The following is an 11,666-nucleotide window of genomic DNA, read 5'->3' as shown; positions in this document are numbered from 1 at the left end:
CAGTAGCCGAACATAACCTCTAAACAATACAACTAAGAATCATAGCTTCACGCAGACATTTAGCGTAGCAACTCTACCGCAGACCAAACATCAGACAGACTGTAGAGCTAAAGAATCAAGTAACAATACCAACCCGAATGCCGCCAAGACAGTAATACACAAGCCGAACATTCCAGCATCTCGAGGATGGACACCTGGCCGCCGATCAGACCACCAGACAGCATGCAACCACGTGCCCCTCGCGTGCCACGTAACATTCGCCTCGAACCATGCGAAGCGCATAATAAGACCCCCAACCGTTTCCGCCCCGTAAAGCTTAGTTCGACTTAGGAAATATGCCAAATGTTTGCAAAAATCTCGTCCGTCAACCCATGGACAAACCCTCAGTATTGAACCAGAATGCCATTAACTTAAAATGCTCAAATAACCATGGACAGTTGCATGCACGTAAGACAAAACCCCAGTATTCAACTAGAAGACAAACCCTGAGCATTCACAATAATAATGCAAATGCCATTAACTTCTAATGCAGTAGCCGAACTTAACCTCTAAACAATACAACTAACAATCATAGCTTCACGCAGACATTTACCCAAATTTGCATAAAACCCATGCAGCTAAGACAAAACCTCAGTATTCAACCACAATTCCATTAACTTATAATGCCCAAACAGCCATGGACTCTTGCATGCAACTAACACAACAGGTAGGAACTGCATTGTGTTTTCACCGCACAGAATAGAACAAATAGAAAGGAAAAATCGCACAGACCGCGCAGCTAAACAACCAAGTAATCATAATAACCCAAAGACCGCGAACAGGTTAAAACCCAAATAGCAATGGACTCTTGCATGCAGGTAACAGAAACCCTGAATATTTAACCAGAATAACTTACCAAAGTCACACCGAGCAGACAGGAACCCCACCGCAGATGACAAATCGCACAGACTGCAGAGCTAAACAAGCAACTAACAATACCAACCCAAAGGCCGCGAAGACAGTAAAACCCAAAGGCCGCGAAGACAGTAAAACCCAAGCTGAACTTTCCAGCATGTCGAGCACGAACAGCTGGCCGCCGATCAGACCACCATACCGCATGCCGACGACAGCCAAGACAAAGACTGCAAGCAACAATACCCGGGCAGGCAGGACCTCTACCGCAGACCAAACATCGCACAGAACAATACCAACCCAAATGCTGCGAACACACTAAAACACACCCCATGGCTTCCAGCATCTCGAGGACGGACACCTGGCCGCCGATCACACCACGAGACCGCATGCAACCACGTGCCCCTCATGCGCGCCACGTGCCATTCGCCTCGAACCAGAATTCCATTAACTTAAAATGCTCAAATAACCATGGACAATTGCATGTACGTAAGACAAAACCCCAGTATTCAACCAGAAGACAAACCCTAAGTATTCACAATAATAATCCAAATGCCATTAACTTATAATGCAGTAGCCGAACTTAACCTCTAAATAATACAGCTAACAATCATAGCTCCATGCAGACATTTACCCAAATTTGCATAAAACCCATGCAGCTAAGACAAAACCTCAGTATTCAACCACAATTCCATTAACTTATAATGCCCAAACAGCCATGGACTCTTGCATGCAGCTAACACAACAGGCAGGAACCGCATTGTGTTTTCACCGCACACAATAGAACAAATAGAAAGGAAAAATCGCACAGACCGCGCAGCTAAACAACCAAGTAATCATAATAACCCAAAGGCCGCGAACAGGGCAAAACCCAAATAGCAATGGACTCTTGCATGCAGGTAACACAAAGCCTGAATATTTAACCAGAATAACTTACCAAAGTCACACCGAGGAGACAGGAACTCCACCGCAGATGAAAAATCGCAGAGACTGCAAAGCTAAACAAGCAACTAACAATACCCGAGTAGCCAGGAACTTCATCGCAGACGAAAAATCGCACAGACTGCAGAGCTAAACAAGCAAGTAATAATACCAACCCAAAGGCCGCGAAGACACTAAACCCCAAAGGCCGCGAAGAGAATAAAACCCAAGCCGAACTTTCCAGCATGTCGAGCAGGAACAGCTGGCCGCCGATCAGACCAGCATACCACATGCCGACGACAGCCAAGACAAACCCTCAGCATTCAACCAGAATGCCATTAACTTATAACGTTCAACTAACCATGGACTCTTGCATGCACGTAAGAGAAACCCTCACTATCTAACCAGAAGGCAAACCCTTAGTATTCAACCAGAATGCCATCGCCGAACTCACCAAAGCCACACCAAGTAGGCAGGAACTCCACCACAGACGAAAAATCACACAGACTGCAAGCAACAATACCCGGGCAGGCAGGACCTCTACCGCAGACCAAACATCGCACAGAACAATACCAACCCAAATGTCGCGAACACACTAAAACACACCCCATGGCTTCCAGCATCTCGAGGACGGACACTTGGCCGCCGATCACACCACCAGACTGCATGCAACCACGTGCCCTCACGCGCGCCACGTGCCATTCGCCTCGAACCATGCGAAGCGCGTAATAAGACCCCAAACCGTTGTCGCCCCGTAAACCTTAATCGGACTTAGTAAAACGGGCAAATATTTCCCAATATCGCCGCGGTCAACCCAAAGTCAGCGATCTATCGATCGCTTATAGTCTCCGACAGGGACTAATAAGCTAGATTATGTGTGTATCTCAACATTTATTTTACTTGGGATTGTTATTCTTTTTTAGGATAACTTGGTGTACGATGGTATAATAAATATTTTCCATTTATTCATATTTTTTAAATAAATTACCAATAAATTACCATTCAACTAATCATAAATACATCTAGAATTAATCTTGATGTAGAAAAACTTATTTACATAATAATATTTTTTATATAATTTTAATTACATTTTTGACGTTGAAATAATCTATTGGTATTGAGTATTGAAATATTTGTAAAGATTCGTGTAAACAATATATTGATCACATTAGAATTTATATATCCCTCTTATACCCCTTTGCAAAGAATGTAGCGACACCAACACTAAGTATCTATTCAATATACATCTTTTTGTCTTTCCTCATTTGTAATTAAATATTTCTCATTTCCTCATAGTTAAAATAAAAAAATAATATGATTTTCTTTGGTTTGTCACTAGAGACATTGATTAGCTGAAAAACTGAAGCCTTTTCAACATTTAAAATTGAGAAAGTCTATTCATATCAAAATTATAGAAAGTTTGACTTAGGGCCTTTATGCTGCTATTACCACTATAAATTGAATGCTAAAAAAACCAACATGGAGACTAACAAAAAGAAAAGTAAATTGAAACCATCATGAGTCTTGGGATTCTAACAATTTGAATGTAGTTGGCTCATTGTTGCCCCTTATTGAGCAACATGCGTCTCGAAGGATCTCGAGGTGAGCCTAAATATGTTATAAATTCCTATCCAATCCACATACATAGATTTGAAGTTCATAATGATAAGGATGGTCTCTTACTTATCTTTGTTATTAACAAAATTTACAAGATTTACATAAGAGAAATATAAATTTTTCATTTTCGAAAAAAAAATCATAAACATAATATTTATCTTGTAAATCCCTAGACTAGGGAAAAATGAGTTAGTAAAATATTCTATTAATTCCACTTGGAAAAAATGAATAAATTTATCTGAGTGACCCTTCACTTCTCACGTCCTTGTCTCCCTTATAATGTAGTCTTTTTATGCATTTTAAAATTTCATTATGCTCAATCTATAGGCATAAAAGCATGGTAAACAAAAACAATATGCCGAAAGCTACAGTTGTTTACTAAGGCACATTGTCTTTTTCACCAATTCAAGTTTACTTGATGACCCCTCTTTGAAACTTGACTTGGATTTCCATTGATGAATGATGGGCCTCCAAATTATGTATAAACCAGCATAGATCCATCTTAGTACATATCGAACATGAACCAAGAGGGATCAAGTTTCTTCACGTGCAAACATTTTTAGAGTGAAAACTACAATGTGTTATTTTTCATTGTTTAAATTGTATTTTTGAATGCTAAATAGAGTATATATAGGACCAAATAATGTAATCAACCCATTCATATTACCAACAAAGAATGTTTTTTTTCTATTTGTCTTACAATAATTTATTGATAGTGAGGGCCAAAAATTTCTTCCTACACCCCTTCTCCCACTTTGTTTGTATTTATTTCATAATTTAATTGCTTTACCTTGTAATTATGTAACTATTCATTACCTATTATCTATGTGTAACATTACTAGGGCACCATTGTATTTATAAATGTTTTGGAGTAACTTTACTATGGTTTATATTATTCCAAGTCTAACCTTACCAAATTATATGAACCCATGTAGATACTCTATCATGAGCGATGATTGGAAATTATGGTTTATATTTCTTCATTCGAGGGATTCCATAGCAGGCTTAGTGTTCATACACATTGGTTTTTACATTTTACTGCTAGTTGATTAATTCCACATCGACATGATTTGTAGATGCTCCACTGCTACAACTCTCTCTACTTTGGCCACCATTATGACACCCTGGCAGTTATTCTGCATGCCCACATAACCTGGTTTTCAAGCTATAGAAGTCTCGACAACTAGGTTAATTGCACATTCTGGTTTCCAGATCACCTCAGCCCACGTGATGGCGTACCTAGGTACATTGGTATCTGCATCTACTTTGTCAAAGGGAAATCAATAGCTTTGATGTATTTCATTCTCATCAAAAACTGACACTATCTTCTCTAAACCCTAACTCCTTACAAAACCCTATCCGACCCTCAGAAGCTATGTTGTTCCTCATCTTGGATTTTCAGAGAGAAGGGATTTAGTGCTACCTTCATGGTGACCCTCCCTAAGCTCAAACCCAGTTCATTCACCGTTGGAGCTTTTCCTTACACTGTTCGATCTTCTATTGTGTATATACTGCAGTTATAGGCTCCTGGGTTTATCATGCCCTCGGGTCATCCTATCCCTAGGACGACCTTGAATTTTGGTTTACTACCGCAGGGTTTCCACTGCGTTCATGGCGAGGTGTGATGTCTACCCTTCGTGGTTGTAGAGAATAGGCATTTTTGATCCCCTATTGTAAGCTAAAGAGTCCATCACAGATCTTCCATCTATAGCAACATTCCATCTTCGACTCTGCTAACACTAAACCTTCCTACTATCTTTTTGGTTTGCAAGTTTTTATTTTTATTTTTATTTTTTATTTTTTATTTTTTATTATTATTTTTTTTCCCGACTAGTAATCTCATCCAATCTTTTTCTTTTGAAGGGAATGCATGTAGGTTCATCATAGGAGCAGAGGAGGACTTGCAATATGTGCCTAAAGCTTCCTTCCTCATCCTACAATGGTTTCACATACCACATCAGCACAATACTATAATTTCCTTCTATGCTTTACTAGATCAACGATGTGGACTTTTAGATTCTATTAATAGACTTACATTCCAAATCAACTGCTAAGAATAAATTACAACTTGGAGAACAAAATAAATCATGGCATTCAATCAATAAGATTTGGACATCGAGACTTCACTTCTAAGAGGATTCAACACAAGCACTAATGGAATGCTATCAGGAATATATCGTAACTGTCATTGCCGTAAAGATGATCATAGTCCTACTAGCATAGAAAAAATTATTACTTATGCAATATGAATAATTAGCTATACGAGCCTCAACGGATGGAATTCACCTCATGAAGCATAATGCATAGCATAAACAACCTGAACCACATATTACACACTTTCACCCATTAAACACATAATTACTCCTCCTACATAGTTGTCTCATGCATAATTATTCACCATTATTCCATCATCTGAAGAACAAAGATTATTCATGCATCATACACTCACAAATTTGACAACATCAAGAGGAATGAATCATAACATGGCATATGCAATTGTACTCATAAGTTTAAAGATGAAACAACAAAAAGAGTAAGGGGCAACATACAATACATCCCAAGAAATGGAAGTAAACCAGCTTAGCTAAAGAGAGTCACTTGGAAAATTGAGCACCACCACCCAACCTAGAACCGACTTCCTCTAGTTCACCCCCGAGCTGATAGTTCTTCTCATGGATCAACTTCCTTTGTTGATATCTTCAATGGGTATTTAATACCCTCTTTCATTATATGGTTTCCTTTAGTGGCGTGCCGCTTTTAGGTGGACATTTTTGTCATTTTCCTAGGCTTTTCCTCGAAAATTTCACCTTTCCTTCCAACAAGGCTTTTCCCATAAAATCTTTCCTTTCTCTTCTACAAGGATTTTATGTTTATCTTGCTCACCTTTCACCCTCACGAGACTTTTCCCATAAAAGCTTTCATTTATCTCCTGCAAAGCTTTTATTTTAAACTTAGCATCTTTCTACAGCTAAGAAACCTAACCGATATTTATCTCCTAATCCATTAAGACTATCTAGAATTTTATCTAGAATTTTTATCATGAAATAATTATCCATTCCCATTTACCAATGGTTTTTTATTTGGCAAGAAGTTCATCTATTTGTATCTAGTTTTTCCAAGCATTATACATTATTTTTATTTATTAACAATAAATTATTTACTTTTATTGTTGACCTTGGACCTAGATTTTTTCATCTTAGGTTAGTAGAGTGTTACATACAATGGAGGGGTTTTACATACTCCCCCCCTTAAATTTACACCATCCTCAATGTGTTGCTACATCTTACAATATTATTCCTCGTTCATAGGTAGTTGCTTCTAATTTTTCAGGCTCCCATGGCCTTGCCACCTGAATCAAATCTTTCGATATGTATCAGCTACAAAGGAGTTCTACCAGCCATTCTCCTTCCATTACTACCCGTAATATTTACTTCAATAAATTTTATGAGAGATCTTAGATGCAGAAACTAAACTTTCTTTACACAATTAATATCATAACTTGATATACAATGCTATTATTTGAGTAACTATGATTTATGTTGCCTACCATGAAGGAAACGCATGTTCCTCTAATGAATTGTTTAAATTCCTTTTCGTTCTTGCTGAACAATTGCTTCCTGCAGTTTCCCTACATTAGGAACAACAATTCAAACCAGCACATTTGACTAATCGACAAGGATAAAATATCATGTTAAGTTAGCTCAAGCATGACCATCAAATCGTAACTTATATGTAACCCTCATAAAGAAGAGTCATATGTCATATGTATACTCAGACTAAAACAAAATACAGATACTTATCCTTAGTTCTCAATATCAATTCTTAGTTTCCAACTTTGTATTGCTTCTACACTCTGAATTGGTTGCCATCCTCACAATCCCCTAGTGCCTTCTCCTCAATCATGTGGACATACACATAGTGTGTAGTAAACATATATAGCTATATTTCATATATCATCATGCACTACCTACATCCATACCAGTACCATATGCACCAGTTTGTACCCAGTACAACCTATACAACTTGTACACAATACCAATGTCCATAGCATCACTTGCATAACATATACCTTATCCACATGTTTTCAACCATGTTAGTGTTATGCTAAAGATTTCTTAAACTATTCATATTACCTTTAGACAAGTTTGACCAAACTATTCTTGGTTGGTCAACTCAAGAATAAAAAATTTCATGGGCCTCTTCAATATTTCCGACAAGAGCGTAAGTAGATAATTCTTCTATCAAGTATTCAATTGCGTTTTGTTAGCTAATCCTTTTCATATATCCTGTGGTTGAAGGATAATTTCAACAAAAGAGTATCATAGAGGTAACCATGCATAATATAACTTTATCATACCAATAACTTTGAGTTTTGGGATTAAATCTGTTACTTAGACAAGGTTTTAACAAAAACGGAATACGACCTCCGCTTGACTAGGATAGTTAGTCTTGTGTGGACTTCAATGTTATCTTTGAAGTCTAATATCAAACTTAAATTTTTCCTTAACCAAGAAAACAATCATTGGGTACTCAAAGGTACTTCATACTTAAACTACTCATGTTATATGATTTATTGTTTCTCCTTTTATACTTCTTCTAACACCTTGTTGGCCATGAATAATTCTATGTATGTTCAAAACCAATTGAACAATCAATATGCAATTACATACATTTCCCATACATTCTCAATTGCATACCCTCCAAGTCTTCTGGGAACTATGTGTACCAAGGTGTGATCCAAGGGTATTTACATGTTAACACCTCATTTTAACATTAAATCACCTGTGGAAACAAATAGAATATAACTCATTTATCAATTATCAATTATCAAGTTTATTAACATGAATTTGTGTGTTCTTTATGCAATACTTGTTATGTTGTCCTATTCAGAACCAGACAACACTATTAATGCAATCAGACAAGTATATTTCTTCAATATTGTTAGATAGGAAATATTCATTTCATATTATATAGTTGTCCCAAGATCTTTGGTGCACAACAATCCTTATTACCAGTGCCACTTTAGCTAACATCTTCTTACTTTAGTAATAAGTTGTTTCCTAATTTGTAATCCAATTTCTTCCTTGTTTAGAACATTTTATATGCTCCATTTTACTTGATGCATGTATTATTTTACTACCAGCCTAATATCCATAGGTTGTATTAATATGAAAACTTCTGGTTTACCAAATATTGGTTTATTAATTCGGACCAGTGATGTTTCGAATCTAGTGTACCATTCTTGTTATTCATTTGGTTGTTATGAATTGTTCTCTGTCCAGCACCACCATATCCAATTTGTTTTTCATTTCTGTTGTTATAATCATGTATAGTTTGTTTATATATACACACATATCATTGTAACCTTATCCCTTCCCAAGAACTGCATTTTTAAGAACTACTATCCTTCTATTGAAAGCATATTTTCTCTTGTTGCAAATTGGAAAGGTCCCTATTTATGGGTTATTATTAACATAAATCCATTTATATTTGGATTGATATGCACATCCCTGTTTTGGAGTTTGTCCCATCAAAATTGAGCAAACTGTTAAGAATCTTCTCTTAAACTTAATATTTTCTTTCTACTATTAATCGAGGAGTAGGAGTTGCTTCCATTGTGTATTTTTACTTTTTGGGTGTCAGTCCGATTGACCTACTTATGAAGGTGATAAAGTTGTTCATGTATGATGTCTTAATGCTTACAATAATTTGTATTGCACGTCTGCATACTCTTTACAACTATGGGCCTACTTTAGTCTAGATTTGAATATATAATTTGTGCTTCTAATTTATTTTAGTTACAATTATTGCTTTACGCAATGACACTTGTAGGTCTAAACTATACATGTCCAACGAAATATTCATATATTACTGATTATAGTAATATGGTAAGGTTAAGTTCCCTTCCATAGAATTTTCCCCAAGTGCAAAAATACATTCCAAAATGGGTTGCATCATTACATGTAGATGCACCAATCAAATATTAAGTGGAAAAAGGTGGAAAAAGAATAAAGTTATGATTTTACTATCAAAAATTATGTATTGGATGCATTCAATTAAAATATTGAGAATGATCCATATCATAATAAAGTTCAACATCTGTTCAAGAAATGTTTTTTTGTTTTGCACGATTGAATACATCCTACATCGATGGTTTTGACCTCTACATATTTGATCTCTCTCTACAATTGATAGATATTAAAGCTAAAATAGATCTAGGTTGATTAATTTATTGTTAAGGGGTTAAGATCTTATTAACGATCATCTCAATTTTCTTTTAAATAAAAATGACACTTTTTAAAATTGGTTAATGATTATATTTATAATAATAAGTAATTTTTAATGAAATTTTTATAGCTTTAATTCTTAATGTTTAAATCTTTAAAAATAGGACTTTAAGAATCCCCAATTAGTTTAATCTTGTAAATAATAATTCCATTTTAATCCCTATCACTATAATTTTTACTTAATTATCAAACAAAATGAAATATATAAAATAAAGAAATGTATTCTTGAAGTTTTTTAAATATATATATATTTTTTTGACTTTATTAACCTTGAATCCCATTGTTTATAGGTTTTCATAACCTAACCAACACCGATTAAATTTTATTTAATAAATTTATCATTAAAAAAATATAGTAATAATTTTATTTGGAAAAAGAAAATTAATTATTAGTTACGAAAACAACCCATACTTCTACCTGAACGAAACACCAGAAAAACCAAAAATGGCATGAAAGAACGCATAAAATCCTGATAATACTGTAACAACAACGAACGTGATATAACATGCTGCCAGAGAAGTCTATAAGACGAAGATATTTCTTTATAAATTGCTCGAGAATAGGACTTAGAAGTGTGAGCACAACATATGACCGAAGAGAAATAATAGGTTGTACCTGCGAGAAGTATATTTCCCCTGGAAGGATCTTCAATGGCAATATTTAGATATGATTATTAAAAACAAATTAATATACTATTTTTATGATGATGGTGTTGGTAGTTAACATTCACTGAGACCAAACATTGGTTTATTAGATCTAAAGAAACAAATTATTTATTTTGATTTAAGATTTTATTTTTATGTTCAAAAAGTTTGGAGAAAGTCTCTCGAGCTTACTATAATTTTGACATTATAAAAAGCTAAAAAAATTAATATTGTAACAAAAAACATAAACAAACATGTAGCTTAAAAATAAATATCATAATTTTTATGGGCTGAAGTTCAACTATTTAGCCAAATCCCTTCTCATCACCCACAGACATGCACAAACAATGATAGTGAGCCTCAGCTAGTGTTCACAATGCAAGTCTCAAATTGATCACGCCAGAAAGGTACTTGTCTCGAGTAATCAGTTTGAGAATAACCTTCTATCACCAAATTGTGGGACCCATTGACAGTCCTAGTAACCCATCTCAAGGCCGAAGTGGAGTCATCACTGATCTCGATTCCATACTACATTGTCAATGGAAATCTAGACCCAAGTGACCCTTTAATTGTGAATGACCACGAGGAAAAAAACAAAAAAAAAAAAAAACACATAAATGAAATCCTAGGCTACCCAAATCGCCATAATTCATAGATAGTTTAGCCGCTAGAAACTCGTTAGATATTCTCTGGTTTATCGTCGATCACCTCCCACTGGAACTTCACGCAAGTAGTTCTTCAGTGATTTCAGGGGAAAACTTACTGAAAATTCAGTGTCCTTGTCAAATAGCCAATATAGATGGAAAATTCCGTCGAGACAAACTCGTGATGGAAGACAAGATAATAATGTTTGTTATAACCTCCAACTGTCTCTATCTCTATTGAAAGTTATAATGAATCTAGGTCGATGCTAGCTCGAATATGGGAAAAAATGATCTGTGGTGATTATCATAGTTACCAAGTTTGGCCGTATCGGCCTGGAAAATTCGGAAATACGGCCATTCGGTTCGAGTGAAAATTAGTTAATTCGAATTTGGTACGGGTTCACGTGAATAATAAATTTAATAATGTTATTTTTGGTATAACTGGTTAATTGCATATGAAAAATTATGAAATTTGATAAAAAGAATAATTGTAAATATAAAATTTAATATTCAAAAATAAAGTTTTATATTAAAAAATTATAATTGTGGTTTAATTTTGTAAAGATTTTTATCAATAAAAATTTAATATTTAAAAAATTGAAACTTTTATATTAAAAAGTATATAAAGAATAAATTGTATGGTAGAAAAATTGTATTTATAA

This window comes from Pinus tabuliformis, chromosome 5_2 (genome assembly GCF_031772625.1).
Source record: "Pinus tabuliformis cultivar Carrire ecotype Pingquan chromosome 5_2, CPIR1, whole genome shotgun sequence".
Taxonomy (NCBI): Eukaryota; Viridiplantae; Streptophyta; class Pinopsida; order Pinales; family Pinaceae; genus Pinus; species Pinus tabuliformis.
Note: the sequence above shows the minus strand (reverse complement) of the source record.